This window comes from Cololabis saira, chromosome 8 (assembly GCF_033807715.1).
Source record: "Cololabis saira isolate AMF1-May2022 chromosome 8, fColSai1.1, whole genome shotgun sequence".
NCBI lineage: Eukaryota > Metazoa > Chordata > Actinopteri > Beloniformes > Belonidae > Cololabis > Cololabis saira.
Genome location: NC_084594.1, coordinates 30,785,015 through 30,809,283, shown reverse-complemented (window position 1 = coordinate 30,809,283; position 24,269 = coordinate 30,785,015). Strand labels below are relative to the sequence as shown.

At 40.8% G+C, this 24,269-nt stretch overlaps 1 protein-coding gene across 3 annotated transcripts in view; it reads left to right on the top strand.

Annotated features, from left to right (window-relative positions):
- The first annotated feature begins 21,220 nt into the window (after positions 1-21,220).
- The window catches only part of LOC133448825 (histone deacetylase 7-like), a 49,061-nt gene continuing 46,012 nt past the window's right edge, over positions 21,221-24,269 (top strand). For all 3 annotated transcript variants that reach the window (XM_061727720.1, XM_061727721.1, XM_061727718.1), the window contains exon 1: positions 21,221-21,411. The gene's annotated coding sequence lies outside the window, so the exon portion shown is untranslated. The remainder of the gene's footprint in view (positions 21,412-24,269) is intronic.

Genomic DNA, 24,269 nt, shown 5'->3' with positions numbered 1-24,269 from the left:
TTGTTATTGGGGGGTGTTTTATGTCACCGTGGCTCATATTCTGCAAGATGGCAGTCGGGGCTCGATGCTGAGATTATCTGCATAGCACAAATGGATAATGTTTTGTCTTTTTAACTTTTATTTTCCTCTTGAGAGTGTTTGGATCATATATTTATTTTGGAAGTCCCATAAATTGCCCTGCTGTGATTGACCCTTAAGAAGTCGACGCTCAAGCCTTAGGCAGTTCCACTCTTATGTATCGTATGTCAGTTTAATGAGGGGTAAGATGTGCTTGGTTACTGAACACTGACTTTAAATCTTTTTAGAAAGTCTCCATGTGGAGTTTTTTTTTTTAATAATTATTTTTTTCCTCCTGAATACATACTTTTGTATGTAAATATGAGTTTGATTTTAAGTTCTGATTTCCTTTTTTGAGGTGCAGTGTTGATTTGTGTATGTTGGATTCATTGGGAGGGTTGGTGGATATCTAAGTGCCACAGGGAGAGTTTCCCTCCACATATGAACAGGGTAAAAGAGGAGTTGCTCTTGAGGATCAGGTGATCGAACAGGAAGCTCTCGAGGATGTATTATAGCCGCTACCTGAACATGTAGTTTGTGGTCAGAACCACATTAGCAACAGGAAAATCAAAAAGAACAGCCCTGTTATCGCTAAATATGTCATAAAATTGTTGTTTTAATCGTTCGTTCTTTATTATTTTTATTTTTTTTTCCATCCCAAGATCATGTTCACAACATGCAAACAGTAAATGTGAATATGGTGCATCATCAGAGGTTCCCCCATTTGGTTTAACCGTGGTAAGCTGCTCTGGATCTGCACCGATTCCCAGAAGAACGCAACACAGTAACAATGCCTGCAATATGCGACTCATGATACATCACCAGCAAGCTTAACCGTTTCTCACCTTCTAAAGACATTTTTGAAGTTTTTGTATAACTGTTGCTACTACAAATCTTAACTAAAAAACCGAAAAACAAACAAAAAAATCATGTACAGTTTATTATTCACAGAAAACTATTAACCATCTTCCATGCAAAGGTTTCTCAGTCTTTTTTTCATTTTTATTTTTCTGCTCTTTCCTTCAGGACAGGCATTGTAATGGAATCTTAATGTAGATCTTATAAAAAAAGGAGTGTCCACAATGGATGTACACCATAATCTACCGACAGAAAAAAAACCTACCTCTTTTAGCTCAGATTTTGCTTTAGCATTAAGCATCTGCCTCTGTTTTTACTTTTATATTTGTATTCATGTTGGTATTTATTGCTGTCTAATGAGTCATACTTCAGTGATTACCTCAGAGATATCTCACAGATTTGGGAGTGTCCAGCTAATGAAGTCATTCATAGTTTTGTTTTTGGTTGTTTTGTAAAGTTTCTTTCTTCTTAGATTTAGCAATGCCTTTTTCTTTCTTTTAATTTTTTTTCTTTTCCTAAACGCACAAAGTATCAGGAGTGTTTTCTACATAGTGCCTGCACTCTGACCATCTGGACTCTGGCAAACACAAGGCTGCATTTACTCCAGAAGTAACATCCTTTTCTGCATATTTGTTCTTTACCGTTTTTATACTTGTGTAGTTTTCAGCAACAGACAAGGTGGTTAATGTCGCTGCCATATTGCCAAAATCCGCAGTAGCTATAGTTTTTTTGTTTTGTTTTGGTTTTCTTTTTAAGGGCAAACAAAATAGGAAAACTTTCAGAGTGAATGCAGCTTTAAAGCAACAACCTGAAGGACTTTGCAGCAGAAGGAGAAATGAGAGGTGTGCTTGTGCTCTGCATGGTGCTGTTGGCTTGACCTGTGTCCTGTAGCGCATCATCTTTTCTTTGCCTGGATTGTTTCTGGTCATTTTCCCAATGCTCTCTTCATGTCTTCATCCTCTCCTTCTGGTGTAGAGTCTCTCCCCACACCTTCGTCATTCCCTACCAATGTTGGGACAAAAAAGGGGAAATGGAAGGGGGAAATCCTCAGTAGCCATGCAATGCTGCTCTTTTTTTCTTTTTTCTTTTTTCTTTTAATCTCAAGGGCCACCAAGTTGTGTGTTACTGACACTACGTAACTCGGGCATCGTCCAAAGCGTCGGTCCCTAGCGGAGCGGCAAGCCCCATTTTGAAGATTGTCATTTAAAAAATGTGCTACTTAGTGGTTCTTAAAATGGAAACTATTCTACTCAGATCGTTGTATCATATTAACAGAACAACTACTCACTTTGGTAAACTCCAACCCAAGTTTTTTGTCTTCATGTCAGATGGCTTCAGGTAAACGCTGAATGAAATTGGAGCGATTTGTATTCATGAGTGAATACTGAGGAGCAGTGTGAGCCGTGTGGCGTAACGTGACCCTCTCGATGCAGGGGAGGGCGTTAAAGCTGGCCACAGCTGTTCCCCGGCTAAGTTTGAGTGGAAAGCTTGTGCAAGATTGGTTTCTTACTTCAGTTCTTTTGTTTTTAAAGAAATGAATTAGATTTGGCAGTGAATTCTCAACCTGCAAATTATACCAAGATGAGTTTAAATGCCTGAACCAACAAAGCACTTAGCATAATCTTTGTAACACATGTATACTGATCAAGCTACTAGCCATAAACTGCCTCTGTAAGTCAGCATGATATGGCTCTTCTTATCAAGACAGTTATGTTGCCTAAATTCTAATGCAATTGCAATATATCTCTCATTTTCCTCCTCTTTTTTCTATTATAAATTGGTGTTAATGTAATGTTATTTTTGTTGAATGTTTTGCAAATCAAAAATAAACAGTTGTACATACCAGCAGGCTTCTTGTGTTTTTTGGACGCCCGTTTTTGAGGTTTTGTTAAAATGCAATTTTAGGTTCAAAGTGGCAATCAATTTGAAAGCAGAGTGGTGGGATGAGTTTAGGAAGTACAAGAAGTTTTCAAAAAAAATAAATAATTTCATTACTTTATGTAATAGTGGCTTTTGTATTTGTAAAAATATTTGATCAGAAAATTGATGGGATATTAGAAGTGGTCCAATCCACAGTGGGATACATTCTGAAGAGAGGAGACATGGGCTGATGACCTGTACAAGATTCATGGATGATACCAGAGTGGAAGCACCACATCCTCTGGTCTGCATGTTAATACTCCACTTCATTGGGTACCCTTGTGTAAATGCTTGTTAACATAAATAGATTATCAGCCAACCACATGGCAGAACCTGCAGTGCATGTAGGTGTGTAGACTTCATTGCTGAAGAAAAGATCAAGGGAGCAGCAGTCCTCTGCAGGAAAAATGCTTGGTGATGTCAGAAGAGAATAGGCAGACTGTTTTGCAATAACTCACATAAGAACTTGTTACAGACAGACACACAGCACATCATTTTGACCATCGTTTTAACACCACAGCCTACCTACCTGTGTTGTTCCTGACCACGTCCCTCTCTCTATGACCAGTGTCCTCTGATGCCTACATGTACGTCCAGCAGGATAATGAACCATGTCATGAAGCCTGCATCTTCTCAAACTGATTTCTTGGGCATGATGGTGAGTTCGATGTATCCAAATGGTCTCCACAGTCGCCTGACCTCAAGCCAACAGAGCTGCTCTGGGATGTGGTGCAACAGGAGATCCGTATCATATACGTGCAGTTCTGAAGGCAAAATTGAGTCCAACCCGGTACTTTTAAGGTGAAACTAATGGTGTGGCCTGTGAGAATGCGTTGCACTGTGTAAGTGTAGACTGATCACCCATAGCATCTGCATTAATACTGGAGGTGCTATGGGGGACTTAATCTTTAACAGCCGCACTAGAAAAGTGTTGAGTTAGTGTTGATGAAATACTCCTTTCATTGTTAAAACAAATTATGGCTATGATAACTTTGGCCAGATCAATGTTTTCTCCATGCCAATGACGTAGACAACGGCATACACTGAGATATATTGTAAAATAATGAATACACATTCATAGAAAAGACACACATTTATAATATCTTTAGTTTGTGTTCAGTGTATTCTTTAATGAATTCAAAAAGAACATAAAGCTGGAATATGATGGATCTTTTGCTCTGTTTTGCCTTTGGGTTTCATTTGTGCTTGAATTGAGTTAAACTATGCTAACTGCTTCCCTCAGCAAGCTATGTTTTATTTTCTGTTTTAAATGTAATGCACAAAATATCTCAATCTTTTCAATTCTTCAACGACTTTCTTAACTTTGCCTTTTTTCTCCTTTTTGCATACCGTCATTCCGCCACTAGAGGGCGCTGTCTCTCCGTACATGCCCGCATGCCCTCATTGGCCTAATGACCTCTCTGATTTAACTCTGATGTCAGCCACAAACAGTTGACTGGACAACCTCACAACGAAAACTGTGGTGTGTTCGCCGAAGCACACAAGTGCAGATTAGCAACCATTGTAGACGTATATCAAGATGCATCTGGCATACTTGCAATATGTCGGAAGAGATTTGAGCTCACCTCAGGTTATATCTCGCTGGCTCGACATGTACGGAGTGAGATTGCAAGAGCGGGTATGTGCAGGAGGAACAAATAAAAGGTTATCAGAGAGATCCAGTCATTGCGCGACAGTTAATTGTCAGCTCTGGTACGAAGTTGAGGCACTTCTTTTGCCTGCTGATAAGGTTGCACCCGTGCGGTCTGCAGAGCCGTTACATCCGTGCATGGAGGTTAAATGAAGTAAAGAGGGGCTCTGGTTGCAGCAACATCCAATAGGTGAGGGTTCTTTGACTGCCCTGTACAACAGAGCAACAAACAAAAGGCACATCCTGTACTTTTTCATATTACGAACGCTCAGAACTTGCATACAACCATGACTCGTTGACAATGGGCCCATGATATTTTCAGAACATCTGTGCATAAAACAGATGCAAGACCTTTGTTGTTTGAAACACACGCAAATCTAGACACAGCGCTGCTCAGGATTATTACTAAACATCATCAGTTAATTCAAATAAACTGATTCTGCAAAATTAGAATAAAAAAAGAATAAATAACATATGGAAACGAAAAACCTGTCATAATATATGTAAAGAAGTGTTGATTCATGAAATTGATTCCTCTATTCAAATTTTAAAAAGACCTGCATATTTGACAGTTTTCATTCAGTCAACTGATAATTGACGTGATTTTTCTGCACAAAGTGTGTCTGATATTTTCCAGCTTCCACATCCAAAAGAGGCTAAAGATTTTGGCATCTATGTTTTAACAGTTTGCCGTTTTGTCAAGAAGTTTTCCAGACATGAAACTGCTAAGATGCCTCTCAGATGTGAATTCAAAGATGAGACTCAAGAGATCTGTGAAACTTGGAGTGTAGACAAAAAAAAACAGGAAACGTTTGTATGACTTAATGTTGACCTGCAGCAACCTGAGCCGGATGTTTCTGCCCGTGCAATATCCTGAATATACTGAACCGAACACAAAATGATGTGGCAAAAATGAAAGCCGACCTACAGTAAAACACGGTGGAGGTTCTATCCTGCTGTGGTGCTCCTTTGCTGCCTTTGGTATAGGAGGTAGTCAATTCAACAATAAGGAATGGCGAAATCCGACCATTATAAGATATTTTAAAGCAAAACATTACCTAGTGTCATAAAATTAGTATCGGCTCCATGGCAACCTGAACGACAGCTAAGAAATCTATCTGGAGATATTTGCGTCAGTCTCACTGCTCTCATCAGCTTAGTTTGGAGACGTAAACACGTCATTCTCAGCTAAAAAGCTCTGAAATCTTGAGTATCTTTTACCACAGAAGCATATTTTTGCCTTCAAGTTTTCCCCGAGGTCATAATCATCACCCCTCAGGCTGTAAATAAGGCCTGAGGGCTGATCTTTAATTAGTGTGGTATACATTCCCCATTCTTCAAAATCAGTTTCCTAACATGATAAAGATTCTATGAGATGATGATACATCATTAAAAAAAAAAGGTCATAGTGCAGCTTCAGAATTGCTCTTGAATAATTCAATTAAAACGCATTTTCTCTGAATCGCATCATGAATAATCTAATTATCTGAAAAACACTGAGACAAAGATGTGACCAGAACTTCTAAAAAAAACAACATTTTTTAAAATATTCACACTCACGAGCTTGTGCTCGAGGTCACACCAGGACGGTTTCTTGGAACAGTTGCTGCAGGACTTGAACTTTTCGGGTGAGGCAGACACATCTCGACACTACGGGCCACTAGATAAGGACTTGTCAGTCTGCAAGCACAATAAGCTGGTCCTTAAAGACTTTTATTTGTGTCTGAAGGGGTATTAATACTGAAGGGTGGGGCCTTCATCTCATCAGCGGCTGATCCTCCTGCAGCACATGTGCACGCCGATAGTGCGAGAGTTGTATTTTCGTGGCCCAGCTTGGGGTAAGAGCGTTCGTTTGCCACATAGCCGCCTGAACGGGAGATGTCAGTTGTAACTTTCCAATAATAACAAGGGCGTGTTGTTTTCTACATGCATATCTCTTGCATGTGTGTGCGTCTGTCTGTCTGTCTGTCTGTCAGTGCGGGTAATAGAGAATCAGTTTTATTTCCAACTAAACCAGCGGTCAGAACGACGGGACGAAGCTTAAAAAAAAATGCTGCAGTCAGATCAGTAATGTGAAGCTCATGCTATGCATTGACTCTTTGTCTATGTGGCCAAAGAAAGAAGGCCCTTTTTTCCCCTCTTTCCTACAGATTCTGTGCCCACTTATCTAGATTAGATGTTGGATGCCCTTTATTCAAGTCAGCCAAAAATCATTAGGGCTAAACCCACCATGTGGTTTAGGTTCAGAATGTGAGGAACGCATGCGTGGCCCAAGAGCGTTCCTCCACTGTCAGGCCGTCCATGGGGCAAAATAACTCAGAGTTAGAGGTGGAGAAACAGAGGAAATACTTATGATCGGAGCGTCAATAAACCTTCGTTTTATGAGACTCAGAAAATGGGTCCATCCTCAGTCTTCATGGTAGTGCACAAAAAAGCTGAGCCAGTGTGAATTATGCTTATATAAGATAAGAGTAATGAAAGGAAAACGCGTGAATGTATACATTTTATTTTCATCAAAACATTTCTACTTTTTAAATCATATACTCCATTAACAAGGACATTGCTCTGAGAGGAAAGAAAACATCTTGCTTTTTCTTTTCTTTTCCTTTCTTTTTTTTTCTTTCTTTTCTTTTTCTTATATATTAGATATTTTCTGCCCCTCCTACTTTTTGAAGTAAAAAGGAAGAGGACTGTGTTTGTGTGCATAAGGAAGTGTTCTCCTTGGAAAATAATGGCTGCAAAGTCGCATTAATGGCCAAACATTTCCTCCAGGTTTTCCCGTGCCCTATATTTATACTCTCAACACGCACATTCTCTCTCTCTCTCTCTCTCTCTCTCTCTCTCTCTCTCTCTCTCTCTCTCTCTGTCTCACACACATACACACACACACACACATACACACACGCACTGCATACCAGTGTGTTTATTCACTTTTTAGCCACTTCAGTCATGTGGTTTCTATAATGGCCCTGATTTTATTATAGGTGGAGTTTGGGTGGAAAGTTGGAAGAAGTGTTGAGTTATTTCTCAGGCGTTGTCAATAAACAGAGTTTTAACTTAAACTGTGGTTTCCGTCCATTGAAGTATTTATAAGTTATTAAATCAAAATTACAAATGAACTGTTCCAGGAACAAACTCAGGCCAAAACATACACTTTTTACTCTGGTATTATGGGATTAATCTCAACACTGTTATTTCTTCTTGATTGGTCTTTTTAGTGATTTACTTATTTTCGATTTGTTTGATGTTTCTCAGACTCTGAGGATCTCAGCGTGACTGCGAAAGTGAATCCAGAGGAATTTAAAAGTTTTAACTGCAACAGTGATGCTGCTTGTAATGACCAAGTTCCTGATCCCAATTAAAGTTGGGTACTGTAAAAAGATAGGGGAGGGGGGAGGGTAAAACCTTTCACACCTGCAGAGATTTCCTGAAGAAAAAAAAAGGGGGTGCTGCTGGGAAAGACATGACTACCCTAATCCATAATCAGAGAAAAACCAGCCGCCTTGTTAACATTTAGGTAAAGTTCTTACGAAGTGAAACATTTATCCAATTTGTCATCTTGTAGTGACTCGGTGGTACAGACCAAAGAAAGTGGATTAACAGAACTGCCTTGTTTTGGTTGGTTTTCCCAGCATTATAGTCCGTGGCTTGTTGCTTACTGTCTTTTCACATAAGCAGACGACGGTTGAAAACAGTCCCTGGAGTAACAACATGAGTAAACCAGAGCAGGTCTCGCGCTGATTCAATGTTTAGAAAAACAGTGAAAGTTCTCAATGTTTACCGTACGAAACTGAGAGCAGGTTTCTTTTTTAACTCCAAGAAAACATTTTGAGATGGCAACAGTTTTAACCTCGTGTTTCTCAGATCTTACACTTGGAATATGTCATACCATTAACTCTGTCAGCCGGAGCTTATCCCAGTTGTTATTAGGTGAGAGGCAGGGTGTACCGTGCATATGTCACCACAGGAATGATTTCATATAGGGACTAGTTTGATTTAAACCGAACTTATTCAGTCACTGCACAAACTGACCATGAGCTATGTATGATTTTAACCAGATTAGGGTCACAGCTGCACAGCTGTTGGATCAGCGCACCACTTCCAACCAGTTTCTGTGGAGAAACAAACAATCTTTGCAGGGTGAAAGTGTTTAAAATTAAAAGAACCGATCAGACGATCTCAGGACCTGCCCTACCTCTGTTAAAAGCAGTTTGCCCAGATAATAAATACTCATTGATCTCCACACCAAATTTTATTTTGTAGCATCATTTGAGCTACATTGTGATATTTCACCATGTGGCTGTAGTACTTTAGCCTGGGCCTTGCTTAGACTGTCTTTGAAAACACACAGATACCACGTGTAGTGTAGTATACAATAAGTGCTGTAAACCAGTCCACCAATCATTGTAAATAATGGTACAACACCTTATAAACAACTACATTATGGCATACATGGAAGCTGTACACGCAACCCCTTTGACCAGCTCCCGCAATGGTGACACATTGCATTATGGGATATGATATGCAAGGTAGCTGTGAATAGAAACTTTCCAAGCAGCAGCAAAAATCAAGGTGCTCTTTTGCTTGATTTGTTTTGGCAAAATTAATACGCACAAGAACACAAAATATGGACGAAAATCAGACAACAGAGGCAAGTTTTCAAAAAAATGTATTTTGATGACAATTCTTCAGATGGATGAAAACGTAAATTGTAATTGAGTAAAAGCTTTGGTATAAACTTGTGAAATTGAACAAGCACTCTTCTTTTTGAAAAATGCGTGGTCCTTTGTTTACGTTAACTCTGGGAATATAATGTTTTATTTAATGGTTATAATGTTGAGGAACAAATGTTTCCCACCACTCTACTAGTGGCATGTGGTTGTAAAGATGACTTGAAATTAATTAGAGCAGGCTGCTTCACTAAAATTATGATGTTGAAAGTCTGATGTTGAAAGCAGCAGTGACGCTGACAGTGTGAGCATTTCAGCACACTCATGTTTCTGTTTAACGTCTTACAACTTGTAAGAGTTGATCAGACATATTTTACAACATTTATAGCATGGAAAAGGAATGTAGCCAAGACATTTTTTTGTGTTTTTTTTTTTCTAAGCTTTCAGCACAAGCATTTAGGTGACAAAAAACATATTTATTTTTCAGCTGTTCACAAATTCCTTTGGGAACTTCCAAAGGTTGTAAAATCAATAATCAGACTATGCTTGTGTCAAAAAGCTGCTTAAACATAGCACACATATACAAGTTTCAAGACTGAGGCATCAACCTGACTGCAGCTTACAATGTGGGTGAAATGAGAAGAGCTTAAATGTCACTGTGCAGCGCTCCAGCCGAATGTCTCTGTGGTTTCCTGAACATGTAACATCTCCAGCTTGGCAAAGATCAAACACACGCATTTACATTTTCATGTAAAGTGCACGGAAAGCTTTTATTGTAAGATGAGCCACATTTTTGACGAAAGCGTCTGTGGATGAAGCAAAATCCAAGTTTCAAGATAAAACCATTGGATGTGCAAGAGTGAGTGTGTATGTGTGTGTCGCGGGTTTTTCTGCAGTGGTAGGCAAACCACTTGTGAATGTATATGTGAATGTATATGTAATATGTAATAGTTATACTGTATATGCAGTCTGCTGCTAGACAGCTGTGGGGTGTAGTATCTGCCTTGCTAACGGTATATGCATGATTAAAAGACTGGATAATCTTATCTCCAAGCTGAGCTTTCTGAGTCAGGGCATCACATACTTGATGGTGTAATAAATATTTATTCAAATAAAAGAAGTCAGAAGTAAAACCACACTGTTGTTTATAAAAGGGCCCAATTCATAAACAAATACATGTCTTGCAGTTATTTAAATGGTAAACAACTGATTATTTTTAGTTCAACAATGAGATTAGGTGGAATGCTGGGTCACATTAAGTGAGAGATGAGTAAAACTGAATGGCCACCTATCAAACAGCAGGCAGCTAGACAGAAACTGAAAAAGTGCGTACATGAACAAAACACATTTTCAATACAGAGCTTTTAAAGATTTAAATATAGGCTTTAAAAGGTGTGTACAATGATCAGTTGCTACTTTGACCATGTGGGCCGGTGCAGACTCATGGCACAGGTCAATGTTATGTTAACATATCCCTTTTCTGCTAAACTTATACAGACAGTGAGTGATCTACGTTTATTTCAGTATATTGTTCAGCGTTCATGATTTTATCTATACATGCCAACTCGGCGACAGTTTTTGGTTTGCACTTCCATATCACTATACTCCTACCTCTGTGCTTCATGGTCAGGACGTTGTGTTGTCATTTCTGCTTCACAGCCTTTATTGTCAATATGAAACATTTGAAATAATGTTTTTTATTGCTCACATGTATATACTTGGCAGTTTATAGGGTATGCAGTTATTTAGAAATCAAATGGTTTTGATCAAAGACACTAATCATTATGTTATGTAATATCCATCCATCCATCTTCTTCCGCTTATCTGGAACCAGGTCGCAGGGGCAGCAGTCTTACTAGAGATGCCCAGACTTCCTTCACCCCAGACACCTGCTCCACCTGTTCCCAGGCCAGCCGAGAGACATAGTCTCTCCAGTGTGTCCTGGGTCTTCCCCGGGGTCTCCTCCAGGAGGGACATGCCTGGAACACCTCCCTAGGGAGGCGTCCAGGAGGCATCCGGTACAGATGCCCAAGCCACCTCAGCTGACTCCTCTCAATGTGAAGGAGCAGCGGCTCGACTCCGAGCTCCTCCCGGGTGACCGAACTCCTCACCCTATCCCTAAGGGAGCGTCCAGCCACCCTGCGGAGGAAAATCATCTCGGCCGCTTGTATCCGCGATCTTGTCCTTTCGGTCACTACCCAAAGTTCATGACCATAGGTGAGGGTGGGAGTGTGTTTGACTCAGCTCCTTCTTCACCACGACGGTCCGGTACATCGACTGCATAATTGCAGATGCTGCACCAATCCATCTGTCAATCTCCCGCTCCATCGTTCCCTCACTCGTGAACAAGACCCCGAGATATTTAAATTCCTCCACCTGAGGCAGGACTTCTCCACCTACTTGGAGAAGGCACGCCACCCTTTCCCGATGGAGAACCATCTGGAGGTGCTGATTCTCACACCCGCCGCGTTGCACTCGGCCTCAAACCGCCCCAGCACATGCTGAAGGTCCCGGTCCGATGAAGCCAACAGGACAACATCATCTGCAAAAAGCAGAGATGAAATCCTGTGGTTCCCAAACCGGATGCCCTCCGGCCCCTGGCTGCGCCTAGAAATCCTGTCCATAAAAATTATGAACAGGACCGGTGACAAAGGGCAGCCCTGCCGGAGTCCAACAAGCACTGGGAACAAGTCTGACTTACTGCCGGCAATGCGAACCAAACTCCTGCTCCGATCATATAGAGACCGGACAGCCCTTAATAGAGTGCCCCGGACTCCATATTCACTGAGCGCCCCCCACAGGATGGCACGAGGGACACGGTCAAATGCCTTCTCCAGATCCACAAAGCACATGTAGACTGGTTGGGCAAATTCCCATAAACTCTCAAGCACCCTGCGGAGGGTATAGAGATGGTCCAGTGTTCCACGACCAGGATGAAAACCGCATTGTTCCTTGAATCCGAGGTTCAACTATTGGCCGTATTCTCCTCTCCAGTACCCTGGCGTAGACTTTCCCGGGGAGGTTGAGAAGAGTCACATTCTCCGGTCACCCTTTTTAAAAAGAGGTACTACCAACCTGGTTTGCCACTCCAGCGACACTATCCCCCTTCCTCTATGCAATGTCGCAGAGGCGTGTCAACCAAGACAGCCCTACGACATCCAGAGACTTGAGGTACTCAGGTCTCACTGTCATTGCCCAAATGAGCGTTGAAGTCCCCCAGTAGAACAATGGAGTCCCCAGTTGGAGCACTATCAAGTACCCCTCCCAGGGACTCCAAGAAGGCTGGGTACTGAGAGACCTTTCCCTGACCCTAACACAAGCAAACAACCCTCTCATTCACCGGGGTAAGCTCCAACACATTGCAGCTGAGCTGAGTGGCTATAACCAAGCCCACACCAGCCCGCCGCCTCTCACCCTGGGCAACTCCAGAGTAGTGGAGGGTCCAGCCCCCTTCAAGGAGCTGGTTCCAGAGCCCAAGCTATGTGTGGAGGTGAGCCCGACTATCTCTAGCCGGTATCTCTCGACCTCACGCACAAGCTCTGCCTCAAACATTGCCTCAAAAACTAGAACGAAGGGTAAAACTAAACTTGAATTAACCAATTTTTTCAAAACTAAAACTATTGATGCACTAAAACTAAACTAAACTAATCAAACAAACTGCGAAACGAAATTGAAATAAAAAATAAATAATAAAAAAATGTAAAACTATTATAACTCTGGTTTAAATGATAATCAGGTGGTATGTTCTGTCACTGCAGTGGAGTAGTTTACATGTAAAAACCACAGTTTCTGAGTTAGAGGCAGGGGGACACCTGTCAACCTCTTTACCAGCACTGTGGTCACCCTGCCCTACATACAGAAACAGAAATAAAAAAATAGAACATAGCAGAGGGGGAAGTCCATTTGCACAAATAAAGATGGTGTGCAGGTGCAAGTCAGTGTTGAGAAATTCCTCAAAAATGCTGCTCATCATCAACCTCATTACATCTTCTTCCCTCTTTCACATTACTTCACTGGTCTGCAGACATTGTGTAATATAATTTATGAAACACTAAGGCAGGTGTGTGTTTCTACATCGAGTCCATTCCACCACTTTCAATGCAAATTCATCCATTCATTTGGTGTTTCTAACAATTGTAAATGAGCACTTCAGAAGGAGCTGGTACAGCTTGTTTAGAGGCAGCGGCATTTGCTATGACCTCAGAAGATGAGATGAGACGAGATGACAGGAGACGAGACGAGACGACGCACCGTGAAACGACTCGACACGACTCAATGAAAACATGTATTGTTGTCTAACAAATAACTAGGTGATCTTTCTTGGAGAGAGTGAATGCTGTGTGGTGTGGACCAAACACAAAAAGGACCATCTTTAGACAGCCAGAATCATGGCTTGTGATGCCGTTGAGATCTATCAGAGGCCTTGACAAAGGTAGTTAATACTTGGCAGCATCCTTGATGGTTTGGCAACATATCCAGGGTGTGGAAATGAATAAATAATGCAGAAATGTTCGTGGAGACTTAAAAGCAAACGATGCCGTCAGGACAACATCTTTTCCAGGGACTTTTCATACATTCCTGTACATTTTCCAGTAAGAGAATACAAAACCATACTTTACAGAGACATGTCTAAAGAATACCAGGGTTAGGGTACTGACCTGCCTCCAGACTTGATTTCACACATGGGTGTACTTATAATAGTAATTGTTTTCCAGACAGCTGTCTCCTGAGGCGGCAAGTAGTGCTGATGAAGTTGGTGAGAATGAACTTGAACACGTTGTTATTAATGCAGGGGAGGAGATTCAAAAGTTACAGTTCAATACTGTCGAGTATAGGACGGCTCACAGTACTGTTTCAGAAAGGCTCCATTAAAATGGGAATATACACTCAAACTTCTGAGTTTGGGTTTTTGGTTTGTTTGTTTGTTTGTTTTTTTAGTTTTCAAAGCCTTCTTGTCTGCTGTGCAAGTTAGAGCAGATTGCTCTGAGCAACTTGCATCTGCCAAACTTGCCAGCAGTGGCCCACAAACACCGCGGCAGGTTGGCGTGTTATTGGAACAAGGACCTTTTTTGGTGCTAGAAAAGCATGAAAATTCTATACCATTACTGATGAGTATAGATGGATGAAATGCCACAAGTATTGAAATGCTCAATGTCAATAACTTGTTTTCAGATTTATCTAAACTGTTGCAACAATGAATTCTTAAATTAATCTTAAAATATGCTTACATAGGAGGTGTTGTATTTCTATGCAAAGTAAACAAGGTGTGGGGATATACTGGTCAGATTCTACCATAAAACTAAAGGAGCCATGTGGTTTATAATGTCACCAGCCTGCCAACAGGAAAATGGGATTTACACTGCCTTTAATTTTAAAAGCGAAAGTTTGGATTTCAGACAGACTGAAATCCAAACTTCAGCTGATTCTATTCTGACATTAGATGCTGTTTCATATATCAGCACTGTTCTAGTAGCTGGTATGCATGTATTCTAGTGCAAGAATTGAGGGTGTACGGAGACGCTTGGAAGAGGGCAAACAGTAATTTGTATTACTGAATTTGATCACTCAAACAGCAGAAGTGTTCTGTTGTTTCCTTTAAAACCTCACAGAAACATATAGTTGTTCATACAAGCAACCATTTACCGCTGCTTATGCACCTGTTGTTTACAGCTGTCATAAACAGAGATGTTGGCACATAATATTTGTGGTTGCCAACTTTTACACTGCAGAGCTGGTTCAAAACTGGTTCAAACATGTCTGCCAGGACTTGTCATTGTTGAAAAAATGATTTGGAGCTTTACATTCCTGACCAGCAACCAGAGTACCCCCTCACAGAAATGCTGCATCAGAAGACACTTAAGCCCCAAGATAATCAGCCTCCAAGCTACTTGTGATATTTGTCTTTATTGTTCCAAAGTAACATAGTAAATTAACAAACTTGCAAATAGCAAATACTTGCACAAACTGTTTACTAGTAAGTGTAAGACTAATGAAGAAATTCACTGGATCGGTCCAAAATGAATAAAAATTGCCACTTGACGTCCAATTTAAATGCGCCACAGTTTCATGAAAATACAATCCTTCCCCAGGTCACCAGGCAAATTGAAATGTCATTTGACTCTACTTTTTGTTCATTGTCCACCACATAAATTGTCAGATAATCAGTGTTGGTTCTGACATTTACATTACATTTGTCCGGTTTGCATCAATGTTCCAGTTTTTATTTGTAAGAAAGCAAATCAAAGCAAGGAAATTACATAAATTGGAGAGATTTGAGTGTATTATTCAGTGTTTTTTTGTTTTTTGTTTTACACTTTAACTAAAATGTAACCTTCCAAAATTCATTTTATTAAGATATAAACAGATGTCCTTTACTTTCCAGCCTAAATAATTTCATGGTTAATAATTCAATTCAATGTAAAATACTTTATAATCCCAGAAGGAAAATTAATTAAAAACATCACCACTACACATCTCCATGTATGAGACAACAGTTATTGATATTATTCTAATTGACTGACTGTTTTTTTTAGGTTTAAGGTAAAATCAAACAGACAAAAATATAAATTCAGCTATGATGAACGTAATCCTTCTGGATAAAAAGTCTGTTGTTTCTGTACTTGGATGTTTCACTTAAAGATCGACATGGGGAGGTGATAAGACACAGTTGCAGCCACAATATGTTCACAACAACTATTACAAGACTTATAAGAGACAGTACAGGTGGCCAGTGTGCATTCGTGTATGTTCGTGTGTGTGCATTGTGGTTAAGAGGGGAGCTGCATTTCCGCCAGCACACAGGTGCACTGTGACATGTAGCCTCTATACAACCTCGACCTCAAAAAACATGCAGACACTTGCCATCAAACATATCTGAAATACTTCGATAGGTGTCATCTCCAACCACGGCGACGGCGGTGTTTTCAGGAGGAGCGGATTTTGCGAGAAGTGAAGCCTCAGAGGTAAAAAACTCTCTCAACAATGTGTGCGTATGAAAATCCAGGTGTGCACTTACAGGCTGGAACATCACAAAGGGTAGAAATAAAAACTAAGGCTGCGTGATCTATGAAACTGATATCTGCGTGAAGGTTTGATTGTGACTTTGTGGCTCTAGCTGATGATGATGCAGGCTGAGTAAAAAAAAATGCTTATCTTCTGAACAAATGGTTGTGCCACCAATAAACCACATGAAGATGCTTTTATTTACAATGTCACCATGCCAAAACAAATACGCAGATCAATATCTTTGTCATATATTACAGCAACGCACAAAAATGTAAATATATAAGGAACATAAAATAACATGAGTGTCAAGAGTCCAGAGTCATAACAAAAAAGCTAGTGCTCTTTTTGTCAGTGTGACTTCATGTTTTTTCCACTACCTCCTGCCTCCCACACACACACACACACACACACACACACACACACACACACACACACACACACACACACACACACACACACACACACACACACACACACACACACACACACACACACACACACACACACACACACACACACACAGAGGGATCTGCAGTTTGTTGTCCTTGCACTGGGTTTGTTCATTTAGCCTCTCTGGGTCGTTCAAGTTCCCAAGGCTGTTCATTACAGAGAGCCACTTTAATAGGAGGCACATTGACCCAACTGTGAATCAGTTCTGCAACAGCTGAGCAAAACATCTGCTGGGTTTCCCATCCCGGCCAGAAGGTCCTGGAGTTGATTAAGACTGACGTTTTTGACGACTTAAACCGATAAACCTGTTGATTCCAGAGAAGCTCACCATCTCCATTCTCAGAAAGCACCCCCACCCCTGCTTTTTTTTTCTCTTTCCTTTCTTGTCACCTTTCTGCAGCCGTCCTTTAGTTCTTGGCTGTGAATCACTCCACCCCTTCCACTCCACCCTCCTGCTTTGCCTGCCTCTATACAGCTGTTCCTTTGCCTCATGTTGCACATTCTTTCATTCTATAAGGCTCTGGCTGTCAGGACCCCTCAACGCTCTTTCCTGCTATGCATGTGTGCATGTGGAAGAGAAAGAGGCAATCTCACAACTTGAAAGTCTGAAAGACAGAGTGCAGCTGTGTGCAGCAGAACCCCCTCACATACACAAACACACACATGCACTCTCCCAGCTGTTTGTTTCTCACCAATCACTGTGGATCCTGTCCGTCCCGTCCCCTCCAGTCCTCTCCTCCCGGGTCTCACAAGCACCTTCCTACCCCGGCTATTTTTAGCCTGACAGACTTTGAGAGTCAAGGGGCCCCTTTCGCGTTCCTAATCACGGCATCCATCTTGCAACCCCCTGCCTTCATATTTGCAGTGCTTGACCTCCACCTCCTTTGTCCTCCAGCGTTCAAACTTCCCCCGACTGTCCTCCTCATCTTTCAGGCGCAGGCTCAGGTAATATACTTGGGAATGCTAAACACAGGAAAGGTTCAAGACAAAAACAGGCACTGACCCAACAAACAACAAAGCAATTAGCCAGTGTTTGGTCTGGCTGGAACAACCGTGACCTTTCAGGAACCCCCCCCCCCCCACCGCCGCATCACACTGGTCAGCTTTGTCGCCGGGGCTGATGGAAAGTTGAGAAGCACAACAGCCAGCATTTTCAGCATTTTCAGATGTACGTGAATATGTTTGACTGGACTGGTGGACGCCTCTCTCCAGAGGTCGTCTCAGTCGACAGGCCTTTTTTTATTTTTGCGCTATTTAAAAGTAAACAATAAAAGCTGTCACATGTTTTTTTTGTTCTCCTTAAAGATAGATCAGATTTATGTCCCTTTTAAAAGTAGAGAAAATTAAATACTCAAGAAGGGGAAACTTGAACAAATTCTATAATAAATGGCAACCGTTTATGGACTTTTTTGCGATAACGTAACCCCCCCCCCCACACACCCTTTTTTATTTTTATTTTTTATTTTTTATTTTTGTTTTTTACTTGGGTTTTCTTTTTTCTTTTTTTTTTTAAGATCTTTACTTTTTGTCTATCCTTATGTTCATATGCCCAGTTAATTATTTCATACAGACTATGTCGATTTTATTGTATTGTTTATCTAGTCTTGTTTTGTATTATCGTTATTTGTTCTTAAAAAAATATGTACATTTAAACTCTCTGATGCATACAACCATGTTCATTGCTGTCTAAGTGCCCTGGCGTATGTAAGTGCCTCTGTTACTTTTGCATCAATAAAAAATATGAAACAGAAAGATAGATCAGATTATTGTATTTATCCTGTAAACAAGTTCAATGAAGGTCTAAAAGTTCTTGTTTTAGCAACACAACTCCACAGCTGCTCAGAAATAGTCAAATCAAATAAAGAACTTGGTTTAAACATGGTTTAAAATACAATCAACATGAGGCCTGGAGTTCTTGTTTATGCTTTGCATTTTGTGTTTTCTAGCTGCTATTAATAAACCCAGATAGCAACATGTGACTGGACAGGACATGGGCCTCTTGCAAGTCCTCAACATTAATAATATTTACTCCGAAAACGTTTCCAGAAGATTGACCCACTTCTCAGAGAAAAGTTGCAGAGCCGTTGTTGTTTTGTTTTATTTCAGTCAGAAACATTATATCTATGTTTGTTAGATTGTTAAGAGAATAGCAGGTTGGAGACAACAACACTTTTATGGGCGAAGCATCGAGATAATGTCATTTTTGTTTAAGTCTGAAACTCAGTGTTACCAGTGACGCTATCTAAATATTCTTGATAAACTAAAAAGGATATGAACCAAGGAACCTTTTGAAGAAAATCAAAATGTCTTTACATTCCTGAAATGTTATAAATGCCATCACAGGCAATCATAAAGTGAATACACCAGAACCTGATTGCGGGGAAAAGAGATGGTAATTCGCAACCTGATAAGCTGTGTCCAGAATGTTCCTGTTTTGGTGCTTTGTTTTAACTGCTCCGGCAGATAAAGGTGCCCCTCTTTCCTGCATTTCCTCCCCATACTGATATTTAGGGACTTTTCGCAAGCTCGTGTTTCCAGATGCAGATCCCTATTGTATTCCTCAAGGGCTCCTAACATGCTTCTTATCAGCCTTGAAGTCTTTATTTTCTCTTTTTTTCCCCTCTCTGCACTCCAAAAAGAACAGGTTAGCTGTTTGCACCAATTCAAGTGAAGGAGGCCAACCTTCAGGGGTTGCATCAGATCATGTCTGGAAAGTGTTTGGAAAGTGAGCTCATCACATGAGTCTCTGTAATACATGTTAAAACCCACATGAACTGGAAATACATTCTGGTGAAATAACTCCAAGCCAAAACAAAGCAACAGCTTTTATTTAAAGTCACTGTAATACTTGCTTCTCGGCTACACTTTGCAGAAATGTAGTGTTACATTAGATGTATTGGTTATATCCCAATTTTGTTTGTTTTGGGGGTTTGTTTTTGTTTTTGTTTTTCTTAAGATTTTTCAGAGGCTTGAATATCACAATTTCTTCCAAGTTTATTTGTGCAGAAACTGGGATCAAGGAGAACCAGCCCCAGACTTTCTCTAACTCGCCACCCAGACAAAGGGTCACTAACCCCCGAAGACCAGTTCCCTTTGGTCAGTGTGTTTTCCCAAAGGATGAAGTTTCATCTGAACGGAGCTCTTAGCACGGTAGCGGGGGGGCAGACCACACAACGGTGAAGGTTAGAGGATTTGTCCACCTCTTGGAGGAAACCATGACCTGATCACAGTCTAAAATCAGTTCACTTGAGTCCTGAAACATTAATAATATTTGCTGGTCTCATTTTAGTGTGCTACCTCCTATAGAAATTATATTTCTGACTCGTTTTCTGCAGAAACATGCTCTTTGCATTTATATTTTCAAGAGCAGTACAAAACACTCATGAAACTGTAATAAAAACATAGAAGATTCGCTGCACTTGTCGAAAACTGACAATTTATATGAATGCATGCTCCGCACGGACCTCACTGGTGACAGCTCTGACAAAAGCACAAAGAGTTACTTACCTTTTTCCACCTTGTATTTCAAAGGAAACAACCCAAATTACTCAACCTGAGCAAATAATTTCATGACATGTTGCTATAATCTGCGTTAGCTACTGATCTGTGTCCGGGCAAGTTCAAATGAAAGTCCGGACTGATGGATGCAGCTGCCTCGCCAGTCTGCTTTCAGAACAATAAGATCATACTGAAACTGAAATTAGTTAGAAATTTGTGACACTGTGGAGCTATTCTCTACTGAATCACCAGCTTCCTGGCTTTCACGCGAGCTGAAATGTAATTGGCAGTGTGAAACATGTCACCTTGTGTCAGTAATCTTACTGAATGCTCCATTTGTGTGTTTGTGCAGAAGTAACTGGGGCAGGTATTTATTTAAAAGCTTGGTGCAAAGTATTATACTTGCCAGATAAGCACAAATAAGTGATAAAAAAATGTGTTTATTGTGTACTTTATGCTCAATGAGTTTCCTGGCTGTCTAAAAACTATGGGAGAAAGCAAGAAAGAGTGCTCTACGGCAAATACGCTGTGGAGATGTCCTAAAAACAGCTACTGCAGACATAAATAACCGCATCTAAATGAAACCATACCATCATCCCATGACCACAAAAACTAGAGTACATTGCAACAAGCTTTTGAACTACAGAAAAAAAACACACCAATTTATTGTATTTCTCGCTCACAGTATGAGGAAAAATGCCGCGACTGCTGCAACTTATTCAAGTGATTCATGCCTGATGCTGTTTAATCATTTTGGTCTCGTGTACTTTGTTCATCCTGAAGCAACACTTCCTGGTATTGTCTGTCAGATACAAGTGGCAATCCGTCGCACTCTGTTTTCTCTGTCTCTACAACAGACAGACACAGCCCCATCCCCACCCTCCCCAGAGCCTCCAGTGCAAGGGCGGCATTCGCAGAAAGTCGCTGGAGGGGTGGGGGGTGGGGGTGATAGGACAGAGCAACTGCATCCTCCTCTGAAAAAGAAAGTTAAGGGGGTGTGATTAAGTGCTAGAGAAAGAGAGAGAGAGAGAGAGAGAAAGAGAGGGAGAGAGAGGGAGAGAGGGAGAAAATGAGAGCGAACAAGCTGAGCTCACATGAGAGGAAGTGTGAGATGCAGAAAAGTCAGAAGGAGCTCATAATGCCAAGCAGTTTGACTGTGTGACCCCTTTTGTCAGCACACAGCCGGACTCCAGCCCTGCAGCACCGATCTCCTGTCAAAGCAGGAGCGACCTTCTCCCTGAGCTCACCAGTCTCCAGGAGCCAGGAGGCAAGTCCCCCTGAACCGGCAACACCCAAAAACTGGTAAGATTTTGTACATTTGTCCACAAAATGTCTATCGCTTAAGAAATGATGAGCAGCTGTGTATAGAGAAAAAAAAGAAGTGTGTTCATATTTGATCTCAAAAGGAGAAGATTTGAAGCGGTGCTGGAAGTTGGCAGATGTGGAAAGAGTTTAAATCAGACTGAAGATTACTTGTGTGTTGATTCATCTTCACTGATACTGGTCAGTTTTGTTGGGGTTTTTTTTTTTGTTGATCTCAAAGAAATCTTGGTTCTGTATCAAGTGTTGCGACCTAATGCAAACGCTATCGCAGTCACAAAGACATTTGAAATACACACTAGAAACATTGAGTCACGGACATACATAATCGTACTACATTCTTCTGGCTGCATTTGTTTGGCTTTTGGAAGCGTTGTCTCTCAGGATGGGAAAGGGGAGAAAATTGGAAGCAGAACCACCCACCCTGGAGAACAAGCGTATCCACGAAAAGTATTAGAGACAGAATAAAAAAAAGGATAACTGATTGTTGCTGCAATGAAACCCTGTGGGAGAGAGCAGCGAGTGATAGAGATGGAAAGAGAAGGGAAGGGATTTGGTTGCCGGTGCGCTGTCTTCAGAATTCTGCAAACGGGGAGCAAACACTAGATAAGTACTGACATGTCAAATCTCTCCTTGTGTTGGTATGCATGCTTTGGTCGGGGATGCTTCTTTTTTTTACAGAAAAAAACTGTATATCATAGCCACACTTTCACAAACTCAAACGCTCATTATCAGAAAGCAAGTAAACAGTTCACAGAGTCGTGCTGTGCGGCCTAACGCTTCCTCGTTTATATGCACTCGACACAAAAGTTTCTGCAGAAGATGAAGTGCTGGCCTCAGCGTTTGCTTGCTCTCTTGCCCAAAACACTAAATTTTTTGCTCTATTTTTATACTCCCACGCTGATCTATTTTTAGACAAGTCTAAGTGAGCTTTGTTGGGCTATAAATGAGGCTTGTGGTCTGTGTCTTTTGCGAAAATAATGGAGCGATCATGACGGCTTTCATTGTTTTGTTTGGATTTGACTCAGGACTGATCTGAAAACTTAAACAACTTTATCTTAGTTAACAGCTGATAGTTACTGCCAGATTCAGATTGAAATGTTAAGACAGCTTGAGGACAACAGGTGACAACAAAGACATATCCGATCAGTCAAACTGTGTAAATAACCTGATGAACTTGATGGTTTGTGTCCGTGTCCTTAAGATAAATCATGGGCTTTGTGGTTTGTTTGGTTTGCAAAGGTCGAAGGGCAGCAGGTTAAGAGGCCACAGTCGCCTAGAAGTGGTCCTCTGGGGCAGAAACTTTCCCTGTCCTGGTGTCAGATCACAGCCTCGTGTATTCACATCCAGTGACGGCAAAAAGGGACAAATAAAAATGTTGTACGTCTCCATTTCAAATCTGAAATGTTTGTATTGACTACAGTTTTCAAATTGATTGTTCCCTAAATGTTTCTAAATTAAATTAAAACATTATTTGTCCATTTCTTTGTTCACAGTAAGTTTAATTTGTGTTTTGATTTTATATTTGTATCCATTACACAAATTAATTGAAGTGTTGCACTGGTCCATGCATATTCCAAGTGGCTGAGGGCGACCGCTGCAGTCCGAGCTGCTCTGAATCAAGGGTGGGTGGTGGTTCCATTTAATTAGCTGATACAAAGCATGACATCATTGGACATTGTTGTTTGTGTTCAATTATTAAACAAACAATCTGTTTAACCTTATTTTTTAACGCCATCGTCTTATGGAAGGTTTTCCTGCAGATGTCTTATGTGACATGGCAGCTGATCTCAAGCAGTTTCAGCAGAGAGCTTTAAAATGTGCTCAAACAAAGATGAAGGGCACTATTAATATTCTTAGGTATTTTAGTAATACAGGCAACAGGCAGGAGGACTCCCAGATATCAAAATATGTCCCCCACCATATATATAATGACATTTCATCCCATTATTGTTTAACTTCTTCAGGATGAACAATAATTCCACTAATTCAGTGAGTTGGTTTGTTCAGTTTTTTGCATGTCTGATATAATAAAAACCCACATGTCAACCCTTTCATAGGTTTACACATTGTTCTGAACTTTTTTCCACACATGCTCATGGGAACGTGTGAGAGCGTCACAAAGCAACACTTTCCAGCATCGCAGTCACTTTCCAGAGAAACTAAATGAGTTGAGCGCTATCGCTCCCCTCTGTGGCTGCAATCCGCTTTGCTGTCAGGAGTGGAAAGGCTTCAGAGCTGCCCACCACTGTGAGCAGCCACGAGCACCTTCTCTCTTCAAAGCTACCATGTCGCTGCCAGTTTGAGCGTAGCGGGAGCCATGTGAACTCGAGCGATGGTTTACAACACAGAGTTTAGGGGATGAAAGAACTATGCATTTCCAAAACCGCTGTTTTACATATGAAATGGAACATCTTTCTCTTTTTTATATTTTATACCTGCAAAAGACAAATGGTGAGACTTGTCAGTCAGGTGAGTATATTTGTCATTTCAGCAGCACGTACTTTTTAATTTGTAGGATTTTTTATTTTTTTTTTTTTTAAAGATCTGCTGGAAGTAGAAGCTCATGAAAAATATGAGTCAACAAATCAAAAATAATGAGCTGAAAACCCCCCGGTCAAATATTAAGCGGCCTCCAACACAAACATTTACTTTGGATTTGGATACATTATTGATGAGTACAGTTCAATGTGCCTCACATCTTCATCATCAGCAGCCTGTTTGTATAAACTGTCAACAGACTGTAAACAGACAGCAAGTGGAGTGATAATAAGAGCAACTAACACAGAAAAGGTTGGTCAACTATGAAAGAAGGGTAAAAGACCATACTCTTCCTCTTA